Source organism: Barbatula barbatula (genome assembly GCF_947034865.1).
Source record: "Barbatula barbatula genome assembly, chromosome: 3".
NCBI classification, from domain to species: domain Eukaryota; kingdom Metazoa; phylum Chordata; class Actinopteri; order Cypriniformes; family Nemacheilidae; genus Barbatula; species Barbatula barbatula.
Window position 1 is genome coordinate 12,165,404 of NC_136764.1, and position 15,244 is coordinate 12,180,647.

Sequence of the window (15,244 nt, forward strand, 5' to 3'; positions counted from 1 at the left end):
GATTTAAAGACAATTTAGAAAGTTAGCGGTTTTGGCGTTGTCATACTTTTCCGGGCAAGAGCTTCAACCACTCAAGCACGGACAGAGCGAGAAGAGTGACAAATCAAACCCCATAGAGGTTGAAAAACAGAAGTACATTACACCATGATAAAAAAATTAATCTGCATAATGTACATTTAAAGGACATTTGATAAACCAACTTGTTAATTACACGAAACTGCAGTATATTGAGGTACAACAACACACTGAAGATAGACCTGCAATGTGATCAAAAACATGTGTAAGACATTCGATTTGAAGAAAAACTGTACTTGACCGATTATGAGCCTTTTTATTTCCTGAGGACCATTAAAATGTCCTCACAAGCCTCAACAATTTGTAGTTTGGATTGATCTCTTAGCAGGCCAGATACTGGTTAAAAATCTATTCAGGTCCTTACTGAGGTCATTGATGCAGCACCTTTAAAATAATATTTTGAACTTTGTTGGAAAAAGCGAGAGTCTTAGAGCATACAACGAAGTGATCTTTTCCAATGCAAAGTTGGTGATGCATAATTTCCAGACTGATTTTGCAATTACCCAGAAAATTACGCTAGTTCCACCACAACACATTAGGAACTGCAACAATTTTATAGGGTGATGTTGAATGTGGCTGTCTTATCTGCGTAGACACGAACAATGTGGAACTGTCATGCGAGTTGTGTTTATTAAGAATAATGAACATCTTGAGAACAACCGAAGAGCAAAGCTTGATGGGTAGTGAATCTGCAGAAATGTGCAGCAAAGCAATGCACTGTGGCTTGAAAATCATAATAAATGATACTGACCTACTAGTGCACCGTACATGTGCATATTTTGTATTAAACCAGTGTAGTTGTACGCTTAAATAGGTAATTCTGTCATTATTTATTCACCCACTTGCACGTTGCATTTTCACATTTCAAACGCGTGCACAGTTCATAAAAGAAAACGATCAATTTAGGCTGTCAATCTTTTATTGGCTGGAAAAATTGCTCTGATCCCAACAATATTGTTAAAATTATCCCTGTAGCTTCAATTTTCAAACAATCTTTGGCAAAACTTGTCTTTACAGTTATAGTCATCAGTCTTTACTTCCAAGAAACGTAGAGAATCTTGAAGAATCTCACACGGTTTACCTTTGAGAATGACTGTTTACCTTTTCCTTCATGCACCATTTTTTTCTATTCCACAGACAAAAACAACAGCTTATATAAAAACAAGAGAGTGGATAATGAATTTGGGAAGAATGCATTTCTTTAACTGCTGAAGAAAACACTGTGGTTAATATAATGCTAAATAATGCATTGTGTTGCCCTGTATGCATCAAGCTGTTTGTAACATGAGAACACAGTACTAGTGATGCGCTGAGACTTTGTCAACACGGCCTCTCGATCTGTGTTTCTCCAGAGGATCTCTGGTATTCATTGAGTTTCTCCTCCTCCCCCCATTCACACAATTTTTTATTCCTCCTAACAGATATTCCTTCCATCTCCTGAAAGCTTCTCTCCCCATTTTATATTTTTTCTTTCGTCACCTCTTCCCACACACCACCTGTCTCTCTCAGCCTCTCTCTCTCTTTCCATTTCACAGTATTGTTTTAATATGCTCTCTTCCGCGTCTCTCTCCTTTGCTTTGGTTACTCCACGTCAATCACTATTGTGCTTTAACCTCTATCACCTTCGGAGCTCAGACTCGCCTCGATCAATCAGCCAATCTCCCCAGTGACACCGCAATTGACGTCTGTCTGGCATCTGTACTGATTCCAGACTAAACGAATCTGAAACTGAGATTCTCACAGGTGATTCTTTTAGATGACACAATGAAAACACGTTAGCATGTTACATTGAGATCCACATCTGTCCGGCAGCTTATTTCTTCAGTAAATAAAAAAAGCAGCTTCTTACGAATCCGTGGCGGGTAATAGTTACGCCAACAAAAATCTCATTTTTTACTCAAATGATGTTTTATTAACAAAGTTCGGGAGGAACCTAAGCATATAAATCAGCCCGATGTTCCATCAGCAGCAATCACCTATCAGCCGAGCACGCAATCTCTACTTAATTATCTAGGCTGGTTCACCATCAGCAATCACCGTATCTACTCTATCAGCTCCAGCAAGCTCTATCATAAATAGACAAACAATCTTACCTGTTGCATCTTGCCAGATAAGCATCCCTCCTCCACCCCAGCTCCTCTCATTTTCTCTAAGTCCCGCAGGACCCTCGGGGGGGGTGTTCTGGGCTCCAGCCGGTTCCGAGCCCGGATCACTTGCTCTGAGCAGGGTAGAGTGCTCCGGGTTCGGATAGATCCGGCGACCTCGGAGCCCACACACCAAATACGCATAACCTGCATTCCCAGGCTTTACCATCTATCCAAACAAGGAGCTGTTTATCGGCGAGGGCGAACTCGTGGACTCCTTGTTTTTTTCTCAGTTTTTTATGTATAAGATGAAAAGGGAATTACAAAGACAATGAATTGTGAAAGAACTACAGTTCTGATAAACGTATTATAGACCACTGTCCTTTAAAAAACATATATTTGCTTTCTTTCTGAAACCTTGTATCTCCAAATTTGCTGCTTTTCAGGAAACTGAAAAACATAGTACTTTTTTAAAAATTAAATACTGTGTTGTCAAAGTTGACAAGCACTTTTTAATACGTTTTTTTTAGATACTCGACATGCATTTTATAAAAAATACCCGTTAAAGAGTTCCCTAAAATTTCCTTTTACTTTCAGCACAAACAAACCCATTTTTGGACCCTAAACAAAAGACGAAGCTCAAACCTTACAAATAATTCATGCAGACAGACAGTGTTGATTGAAAACTGCTGATAGATTGTTGCGCAATGAATTTAACAGAAAACTACACGGCAGCAAAATTGCAGAGCCATTGAAATCATCTTGCTAGCAGTGACGCTTTGCTTAGATTAGATTCATTAGATTGGAACCGGTCCACTGGGTTTTTTCCATGATTATAGGCAAGGCCGGTGTAATCTAAAGTAAGTGCAGAGCCGTACAAATGACCTAATCTAATGCAATAGTAGGTGGGAAAGTGGCTGCAGTCTATAGTTACAGAGACCATGCTGTCAACACAAAGGTTGCTGGTTTGTTTCCAAGGAGGAGCGTCCCTACGGAGAGGTTCTGTGATGGCACTCCTGCTCTACCACTGTTGTGCCTTTGAGTAAGACACTTAACCTTGCTGTGCCCCTGACTAGTGCTCTTAACACCAGCTTGTTTAAGTGCTTCTGCACTGTGTCTCTGGGCACAGTGTCTATCCAATTATAGTAGTGTTACTTTGGGTAGGAATGTCTTCTAAATGACAAGTAACCACATTGGCTACATTTAAAAGCATATCTTAATAACATTGTTTTCAAGCTGTGGTCCCTAAAGCATCTGCATAGAGAATTATAACTGGCACAAATTGTCTTTGCTTATTACGTTCAATCTATTTTCCCATCCATCTATATGATAAGCTGCTTTTTTGCAGAAAGTGGCAAAAGCTCTTATGTGATTTACAATTTCGACCTGAAAAAAATGAATACACTCCGGAGAGTTCTCCTGTAAGTAAAGCACATTATTTTAACAGAGAAAGGCATTACAGTATATCATAGTATATTATGGAATATTTGGATTATCAGGTGTCTTGAACTGTCTAGGATTTACTTTTAAAGGAAGAGTTCACCGAAAAAATACCTCATCTCAGATGAATACGTCTATATGTGAATATGAAAACTAAAAAACAATTAATATTATGAGCATATTAGCGAAGATGAAACAAAGAAAGCACTCATTTCAATTTCAATAGTTGTCATATGAATTTTGACCACAAGATACATAAGAACCAATGAGATTCAGAATAATGGTGTCAACATATTTTAATTTAATGCTGATTTTGGTTAGAATTTTGCTAAATATGCTCACAGAATTCATCGTTTACATTTACATTTTGCCAGTGTGTTGATGTTACTACATTCATTAGTATCTAATCTTAAAATTCACGTCCACATGTATATACAGTATGTATATACAGGTATGTGTATGGGCATTTGAAGTCAGTGAAATTTTAGGTTTATGTCAAAATTTGTCATATGACGCTTTAAAAATATAGTCAAAGTAATTACAAATATAGTACATTATATAATATAGTAATTACACACCTTGGAAAATATATAATTAATGCATAATGTGATTTAATATAAAATTATGAAGCATTTATCGGTCCAAACACCATTTTTGATCATGTCCCACAACTCTGGTCACAATGTTAAAATACTTTATTTTATTTGAAGTTAATTAGTTAATGATATAGTTAATATATACACAATAGTTAATTGATACAATTCAACCTTATTTTTAAAAGGAGTTGTTTAATATACAGCGGGTAAAATAAATATTGAACACGTCTCCATTTTTCTCAGTAAATATATTTCTCAAGGTGCTGTCGACATAAAATTTTCACCAGATGTCGTTAGCATCGGAAATAATCCATACATACAAAGAAAACTAAACAAATAAATTCACAAATCAAGTTTGATGTAATAAAATAGAATGACACAGGGGAAAAGTATTGAACACGCTTACTGAAATTGATTTAATACTTTGTACAAAAGCATATGTCGGTAATGACATCTTCAAAATGCCTCCTTGCATGGAGAAATTAGTCACATGCATTGCTCAGGTAAGATTTTGGCCAATTCTTCCACACAAAAAGTCTTCAAATCTTTAAGGATCCGTGGGCCTCTTCTATTAACTCTTCTATTAACTCTAGTTCTTTCCATAGATTTTCTATTGGATTCAAGTCAGGTGATTGGCTGTGCAATTCTAGCAGCTTTATTCTCTTTCTCTGAAACCAATTGAGAGTTTCCCTGGCTGTGTGTTTGGGATCATTGTCTTGCTGAAATGTCCACCCCTGTTTCATCTTCATCATTCTGGTAGATGGCAGCAGATTTTTATCAAGAATGTCTCTGTACATTTGTCCATTCATCCTTCCTTCAATTATATAAAGTTTGCCAGTTCCGTATGCAGATAAACAGCCCCACACCCTGATGTTCCCACCTCCAAACTTTACTGTTGGTATGGTGTTTTTGGGTTGATATGCAGTGTCATTTGACCTCCAAACATGGTGTGTATTATGGCATCAAAAGAGTTCAATTTTGGTCTCATCTGACCAGACTACATGGATATTTCATGGACAGAGTCATGACAGTACCATGTCTTTTGTGCTTGTTGTGTTATGTGTGGAGACACGTGGCCGTGGTTTGTGACTCTGCGTCAAGTGTCCACACGTCTCTTAGCCCCGACCCCTTGTTTCCCGTATCTCGCACTTAGTGTTGAGCCCCCGTCACTTGCCCATCACCTACTCTATGTAATTTTCCTTCATTAGTTTCCCCCATTTAAGTCCCTCTTGCTTATTGTCCCATGCCAGTTCATTACGTTGAATCCATGTCTTGTTGTAATCCCTTGTCAAATCACCCCTGGATTATATACCGTCTTCCTGTTGTTGCCTAGTCCTGTTTTGGATTTATATTATTTTGGGCATCTGGACTTTCTTATTTTTCCCATCGTGGGAAGTTTTCTGTTGAAACTATTATTTCCTGTTTTGCCCCCTCGTGGGTTTTTTCTGTTTTATTTGATAAAGTATTTTTGTTATTCCTTCCATCTGTCTGCCTCTGCATTATCTGTCCAAGCGCAATCCTGACAGTTTGGGTTATGGTGAAATTATGTTCTCTCCACTTCCGGAGTATGGCCCCAACAGTGCTCACTGTAACATTCAGAATTCCTTTGTTAACCAGTGCCATAAGTATGTTTCGCAACAATAAGGTTGCAAAGGTCTTAAGAGAACTTTTTGCTTTTACCCATTATGAGATGACACCTTGGTAATGAGACAGATATGAAACAGCACCTTGAGAAATATATTTACTGAGAAAAATGGTGACGTGTTCAATACATATTTTACCCACTGTAAATATTAATTTAAAGCATCTTCAACATTTTTTATTATTTACTGATCATTGTTATGTTTCTTTTCAAGTATATGTGTCCTTTTGAGTCTAGATGAAAGAATGAAAAACGGGTTTTATTATGACATGTATCAAAGACAAACAAGTGTAGTTTCTATAGAAATAAGAAATTTCCACGTGAGCACACTGCTGACAGATTAGTCCACCTCACTACCTCACTCACAAGATCCCTAAAATATAAGGTAAATATCCTCTTATCTGTGTCAGTATTTATTGTGTGTCCTTTTACCGCACCGTATTTTCAATGTTTACTGTATATTCAATTACAAATATTAAAATCTAAATGACTCCATGCAATTTTGTTGACCGATTAAAAGTATTACAGACTAATGATAAAAATTCATGTTCATATATATTTTCCTTTCTTATTGCTAATGCAGATTCTTCACATACACCCTCTTATAATCATTCAATATAGCAAATATTTATATATAGAAAATAATACATATTACTATGGTTACGTACGTGACAAATTAAAGAACTTGAAATTTAAAACACACCTGTGGTTTGGCTTCAGAAGATATTTATTAACCCAAAATGACTGGAGTCATTTTTATTATAATATGAAAAATGTTGTGTTTAACTGAACAAATGTAGTCATATACATCTGGGATGGCATGAGAGTGAGAGTGAGTAAATTACAACAGAATGTTTATATTTGGGTGAACTATTCCTTTAAAATTATGTGATTGTAAAGATCCTTAGGCTACAAAATGCTGTAAAGTACCTTTCCCTATGGGAGGAAATCATTACAGCTGTAACCAACTTGAAGAATGGAGAAGAATTAAGCTGTAAGGTAAGCAACCTCAGCAACTAATAGCTCTACTAAACTCTAATCACAATTTTGCCAATCCAATAACGGTTTGCACCCATGTGATGGGTATAAATGCAGGCGGCTGGTTCACTTGGGTATTATAGACACCGGGGCAACAGGCTGGCAGCACAGACCAAACCAGCAAATTGATACAGTCACATCTGCAGTGGTAAATGGTAAAACCTGCTCAACAAGAACAGCATTTGTTTATATGTGAGACAAAAAGAGCACAATGCTGATGTCACTTTGTGGTCTCTCTGAGGCTGTTAAGAGGAATCGATGCAGGGTAAAAGTGTGCGGCTTCCAGGTAGCTAAAGGTGTAGAGAGCAGTCTCTTACTCAAGCCAAATGTGCGTGCAGCACGCCAAACGGGATGCAACGGCATCCAATAATTTTCGACTTTCCTTTCGCTTCACGCAACACGCGCCCATACACCCCCGGGACAATCAGAGTATCTCACTGAACTGATTAATTGGGGCCATAAATATTTTTAATTAATTTTTCCTTTCCCCGGGCTCATGAGTCTCTCGGTTGGTTAGTATTAGAGGCAGATCTTTCTCATCGATCGCTTGGAGCTGTGGTGCGGTGAAGGCTGTCACCAACTTAACGAGACTGAAAATTTTAATTACGATTCTCCTCCGTACCCCATCTCCGCTATTTATTTCGCTCTCGCATCCGTAGCATCTAGCCACAAAACACTGTTTCCTCTCTCAGAAAGCCTCTTCATAAACATAAACGCTTGTTTTTGCATTGTGCTACATAATCGCTCGGTTCCAAAACCTAGCGAGCTGTCTACAGAGGCAGCGTTTTAGTGCGTAAGAGGCATAGCTTTTCCAAATTTTAGACAACTTAATTATTTGGTCTCCTAAGACGCTTTATTTTGGCCGAATTGTAGGGCAGCATGGTGTGTATCTTTTGTGCAGAGCACAATCCCATAATGCACTGCACATGGAAAAAACATTTGAAAGGTAGACAAGATGTGAGAAATCTGAAAAATTATCACAAATAAATATGCGGTTAAAAATAAACAAAAATTTGTTTATTAAGAAATGATAACATGTTGAATGACAACCTTAACAAACATTTCTGTGCATGCGCACGTTCATGGACCGCCCTTAACTTCCAGTACACATACGCAAATAATAGAGTGCCTGCAGATTAATTCTAATAACAATCAAAAGGAACCGAGTAGAAACGTTACTTGGCTAAACTTTACGCTCCAATATTTTGTAACAAGACTCTGATACCAAGCTAGATATCAATGTCCCATACGGTTCTTTTTTAAACGGAGTGTCTATTTACACTGAGTACAAATAGCCCTCCTTGTTAGCAGAGACTATTTGCACTAGCTCCACCCACTTCTATGTGATTGGAATAGAGAAAATGTAAGAATGACATCATTTTGAACAGTGACTCCAGTGATGTCTGTATAGCTAATGCACCTTTATTTTACTTTTTCTTTTACATTACAGATCATAAAGGCATTTGTTTTTTCATTAAAATTGATTTAAGACTTAAAATTCATTTTTATACATAAAGTTTAAATTAAAGGTAAGGTTTAAGGGTAAGTGTAGGGCATGAGTCGGGAACCTTTTTAACCAAATAGCCATTTTTCACTGATCGGCATATGTCTAACAGAGTACACATTGCTTAGTTTGTTTTAAAAACTTTTTACATCTAGTTAAAAAGCGAGGCAACAAGTTCTGTATCATACACCATAGAGAGCCATAACTTTCAATAAAAGCATCTTCTAAACTCCTCGCGCTCTGGGTAGCTTCATCTGGGCTGCGGGCGAAAGTGGTTACCATAGAAACGATATTTGCCGTTGATTAGTGTCGTGATGCTTGCACATAGCACTGCATGCGTGTATTGGCAAGGAAAACCTGAACAATTAATGTGTATTATGATATTTTTTTAAGTTTTTTTAAAATGTGTAAACAGAACCTGCTGCTATTTACACTTAATAAATAGCCGCTGCCTTCTTTAAATGCATCAAAACTACAGGACCCATTCAACAAATCATTTATGAATACAATAATTATACAATAAAATAATACTATTAATTACTATTAACATAAATTTAATTCAATATATATAGTTATAGGCTATAGCATTAGACACTAGCCTGATAAACAAACACAGACAGGATGTTAACAGCAGTCCAAGGGCGCGCGTCCGATGAAATGGTCTATAATGATCATTTATACTGAAGGTTAGCTATTGAATATGATGTCATTTGACCCACATGAAAAAGTACGAAAAGTAGTTTGAAGTTTTATTTTTAAAACGATGGAGAAACAAAAGATAAAAAATTTGCAATTTTAGATACTGGAAAGTGTTGTATCTTGTTGTGTGTGAATAAAAATGATTAGTTGTTTCCAATTATTCTTTATATTTGATTTGCATTATCCTTGCTTTTCCATGCGTTCTAAATCTTCATTATGTTCCATAACCGTCACAATGCTCCCTTATAAGGCAGCTGCCTATGTAGGCCGCTCACTTGTTTTTAAAACACAGCTACAAGCTATAATTTATCTAAAAAACACCTACTCTTAAAAACACACTTGATTTCACATCAGAAACACATGCAAGGCAGCGCAGGCTCTCACTCTAGGAAACATCCCACACACGTCAGGAACAAATAAATAAAGTTTGCTTAGATGTTTTTTGTTTCCCTCGCCCGCTGTACTGCTCCAGGGAAGAGTCTAGCTAGAACAAAAGCAAAATAAATCCAGTCTTTGCCTCCTTATTAGCACTCTCTAGGAGAAGAAGGGGTTCCTCCCACAAATATAAGCAAGCTAATGCTGTGCGGTGACTACAGCAGAAAAATGCACCTTCAGTCCCCCACATGCACCTTCAGTAGAAAAAAATACAAAAATGACTTTCCCTCGCTCACAAGAGTCTGAAATAGGAGATCTGAGAGGCAGAGTAATGAAAGAGATCCGGCAGGGCACTGAGGGATAAAGCACTAGGCATTCTGTTTGCGAAAATGCGAACGTATACGTTCTAAATGAGTCAAATCTATCCTCCTACATCTGCATTTTATCAGGGATAATATTGCTAAACTGCTGATTGGTATCCATGGCTGTGCCAGCGCGGGGTGTTGGTGGGGGGCTTGTGTTTGGTGGTTCTCAGGGGACACCAGGGAAACAGGCTTGAAGAAAAGAGGAAGAAAACAGCATAAACAGAGTGGGTTGATAGAAAGAAGGCATAGTCTACAGTATAGGTTCAAATGTCCACTTCATAACACCATATCTTGAGATGAAACGGGACAAGCGCTGGAAAAACAAACAGCCAACCTCCAACACTCGGAGAGAGCAGAGGCATGTTACAAAACTGACTATAAAAGACAATCAATCTGCCTCCCACAACACAACTGGAGAAAACTCAACATTGGAAATCCGATTACTGCTGATGGCTCCTCAGGGCTGATCGTACAGTAGAAAAATGCTTAACACAGCCTCGCTCTGACCCTACTGTCATAAGTACCTCATTAATAACACAATCAGTATTCGCATACATTACTGGGCTTTTAATAATTCAGAACAAACGATGCAAGCCTGTTAGGAAATAGAAAAAAAGATTAGATGAGAAACCTTTGGGCATTTGATGTGTATGGGTCCAAAATGAACTTTCAGGCCTTTACAGCCAAGACAGCATTAACTGAGAAGAAAAATGACAGGCTAAAATACAAATGTCTGGGTGTAATGTCTGAGACCACAAATGAAAGTATTTGCATATTTGATTCAATACAAATGTTTGAGTTAAAATAAAATTATAAATGGTTTCATCGGATGCACGTGCCTGGGCCCAAGTTACATCCAGTCCGTGATTGTTTATCGGTCTGGGTAGTGGCTAATAATATAACTATTTATATTTCAAAGGATTCATATTAATTTAGATTAATATTTAATTGCATTATAACTGCATTAAATAAACAATTTGTTGAATTGTATTGCATGTTAATGTTTTAAATAAACAATTTGTCGAATGGATCATGTGACTTTGTCGCATTTGAGCCAAGAACTGTTCTTCTACTGGTTACCCAAAATAATACTGGCTAGACATACTTTTAACTTGCTAGCTTTTGGTCTGTGATAACTTTTGTTCACAGTGATGCCATAGAAGAACCAAATTTGGTTCAACAAAGAACCATTCAGTCAAAGGTTCTTTCAGGAATCATCTCTTTCTTACCTTTTTCGCCACAAAGAGCCTTTTGTGAAACAGAAAGGTTCTTCAGATGTTAAAGGTTCTTTATGGAACCATTTAAACAACAAATATTATTCTATGGCATTGTGAAGCACCTTCATTTTTGAGAGTGTATAATAAATGTTAAACTGAGGTAAACGTATGCATTGGAATGTGAGTATCTATCAAAACGTCATGCATGTTCTTTTTTAAAGTGACAGCCTTAATTTCAGACCCTTGCTTGTCTTAAAAGTTAATGATTCGTTTCTGATAAATGGTAAATTTAAATTCCTGCCGCCCTGTTACTAGAAAAATGGACTTTCAATCTGTCTTATAATGATAACTTCGGCTCAATCATTGGTTTTACGCATTCATATGTATGCCAAAGCTTCACAGTCAGTGAGTTGGTGGTGAGTCAGGAAGTGCGGAAACATTTGCTGAAATTACACCTGATGCCCATCAAGAGAGTCTTTCTTCTTCTGCCTCAGTGGCTCTTGACATCAAAAAGCTGTCTGATCCCTTTAGCACACCGCCTGACATTTCACTGAATGGCCCCTGAATGCTCCTGCCCCCTCTCTCTCGCTCTCTTTCTGTGTGTGTTTGAGTGACATAATTCTTATTTGTGGTTAATAGGCACGACATAATTTATTTTTACATCCAGTTTTGACATATTTTCACATAACAAGTGAACCTGATACTTAAAGGCCACCCGAATCTTGTTATAAAACACAAGTATGAACTGAATATAAAACTGCTTTGGAAGATAGGGTGCCTTCACACATTCAACTTTTTCTGAAAGATTCACCTCGAGTATTTCACTTAAGAACTTCATCTGGACAAGAAACTTGCTTGAAACTAAATCTCCAGAGTTGAACCAAAGAATTACAATATTTTCTATACAACACCTCTTACTAAAAAGACAGTATCATAAAATGGGAATACTGACAATTTTTGAGTAATAACTGCTAGGGTTGTCATTACGCTTACAGCATGTATATAAAAGGAGCAGACCCCTGTAAAGCGTCTTGCTCAAGGTCTTGCTCAAGCGCACGAGGGTAAGAATCTATCAATTAACTCTAAAAAGGTTTGAACCAACAACTTTTAAAATTTACAAACCTAGCTTATTTTAAGTAACTCCATCCTCTTAAACTCCCACACGTTTATACAATGACAAGCTATTTAAATTTAGCCTACAGTAAACTTACAATCACGTCTCTGAAGCATCTGTGAAAAGCGCATCATTTCACCGGGCACGTCCTCCAGCTGAACGGCTAAAGTAAACTTCTAGAACAAACACAGATCGATTGTCTTGGTGGAAGACGTTTGTTGAATAGCCTCACTATCAACACTGAGAACAAACTGACAGCTTATGTGAACCCGAATGTGTATCACACGGTCCCTTTCCAGATAAAATTTTACTTCTGTGGGATTCTAAAGCCTTGAGCAGTTTTTCCAGTGCCATTAGCATTACCTTTGGTTAGATTCAGGCTTTAGGGATCTGCCATGGCTAGAGTTGATCAAACTAACAAGCTCAAAGCAGTTCTTTAGCTAAAGTACTAGTGCTAACATTTTTTATTTTAAGTTTGTTTTTGGGTTTTGTGAGACACCCGAGGGCTCTTCTTCAACCACATTGATAAAAACATCCTAACCCTGCAAACCTGAGGGTCCTGTGTGGTAAAACGGTATAGCATTCCCACGAGACCTGATTATATTTGTTGCAATTTGGAAGTAAATTGTTGCCGGTGTCATGACAAATCCTGTCTCCTTGTGAAGTGTGTCCTCTTATGACCCTGTGTGGCTAAAATAACTTCTAATGGGTACTCTTTTAAGTGCCTGATTGCAATTCTTACAAAATAACATTACGATATATGTCACTAGTACTTAGTTAAAATGACCATTATTGTCTTTTTTACTAAATGCTTCATTTAATAGTACATAGATGAGGCTATGGCTAGTGAAATCAAACAAATCTCATTCTTACTGTTTTAGTTAGTTACTATAATAAAACCATGGTAATTTTAAAATATCAATAGTGATGTTTTTTGTTAGTTGAGCAGATGTTGACCCAAACAGTAAAATCACCAGTGTTAAAAAAGTTCAAATTTACTCTCACAGTGTATATAAAGCTGCGTTTGTTATGAACGACAGCATGAAGAGCATATAAGTAATCTGAGAGATAAAACATTTATTTTGCTATTAGTATTCCCACATAGTTGCTGTCATTCTGAAACCTTGTATCTCCATATTTCAAAATGTTTATGTTTTGCAATAACTCATTATTATTAGTCACCCTTTATGTTTGTAATTGTGTTTTGCAAATATCTAACCAATAAAAAGTATTGAAAAACAGTGTGTAATCATTTACGAAAGTACAGTGGGTTTTTTTTCATAATGAAAACAGTGAATTTGGCGAGGTTTCAGAAGGACAGCGACGATATGAAAGTGTGCGTGAACTAGTTCGTCTTAAACTTTTTGCATTCAAAAAACTTTTTTACGAATCGGATAAACTAATCAAAAAGTGGTTCAGTTTATGAGAGTACAATGTAAAAGTCCCACTTGACAAAGCCTTTTGCATTTGCACATCTACAAATAACCAAAAGTTATAAATAACAAAAATAGCAAAGTTAACAAAATCAGTGATCAACATGAGATTAAATAATGTTTAAAAAATCACAATTTGTGTTCAAAATATGGTAAAAAACAAACGTACAATAAAGGATATTCCTGAACTGTCAAGGGGCGGGTGCAGAACGGACGTGAAGTTTAGAGCAAGCGGGCGGGTGCAGAACGGAGCAGACCTCTAGGGTAGCGCTAACATTTGCTGAAATGGAATGTTAGCATACTCGTGTGTCAAAAATCCTGCTGCGTCAGCTACACTTGGGTGCTCGCTATATCTGCAATGCTGTCTTATACAACATCAGAGAGAGACCATTGAATGTTATTGCAGTCAGAGCTAAAAGCACCTCGCTGGTTCCTTAAAAAGCTCCCATTCAACTGTCACTTTGGGCAAGACGGAGAATTTCACAGTAGACTAGTTAAATAGAAAAATGTTGCTTCATGATGTGTCACACTCGCCTTGTAATACCATTTGCACCAACAAAAGCAATTGCATGAGACATGAGAATTGACTTGGCTTGTACATGCATGTATACATGAACAGAATTTCCTGGTGCTTCTCTCACACAAGGAAACACATGTGTGTTGCAGAGCACCGCCACTGTAGGCAGGACTGTAAAAGTCGTCTGCTTCAGTTTTTAATCCCCCGGTTGGAGTAGTAGCGCTATGCTTCATTAGCATATATCTCACTGTACGCTTGACTTTTATTCTCTCTGGGTCCTTGTGCGCTTTAGCAAGCCGTTGACAGTTATTTTTGTAATTCTAATGACTTTGCCCCGGACTCAAATGTGTTTCCAGCTTTCGAATTTTCAGTATGTGGGTCATTTTGGGGGGTTAATTCTTCCCCCGTATGGCAGAATACCAGATTTTATAAGCAGTATAAATGTAATGGAAGAGCATTACATGTTTCCAAAAAAGGAGCAGAGAAAAAAGATGAAACGTTAAAGCGATTTTGATTAGCAAAACATCATGAAAGATCAATAATCCCACTGTTAAATTAAAGCTCTTTTGAAACTAAAAGCTCCTTTCGCTCTGTTTGTATGGATCTACGCCTGCTGTATGATCCGCCCGGCCCTTTGTCGTTGTATTTTGATGTATTAATTTATGGTGTATTGAGCCTGGGGCCAGGTTTGGGCGGGCTGTGTTCCTGCAATGTGCTTAGCTCTGAACCATGTTATGAGTCATTCTAATAGCCTGCTGGTTTTATTTGGATGCTTTTACATCTTGAGTAGTTTTATTCGGGGACAAATATAATACATTGTGTAAAGCCTGGCTTGTTCATTGTTGATATGAGCCGACACGCATTCGCTTGATGTCGCGTAGTAGAGCAGCTGCTGTAAAATGCCTATCCATATCTTCCGTTAGCATAGTGTTTTTATTGAGCTATTCTGATGGAGATTTAGAGGGTTATATGCGGCTTAAGTAGGGTTCAAATAAGGTTTACAAGGACGTTTTCTTTAAAATATTTTTGGAAATAGAGGACTGCTGCGCAGGTAGTGCTGATATACTTTCTCTCACCCCTCAGCAACAGTAATTTAGGGCATGGTTTCGGCGCGGACACGCTGGACGCTGTTTGGGCTGTGAGAC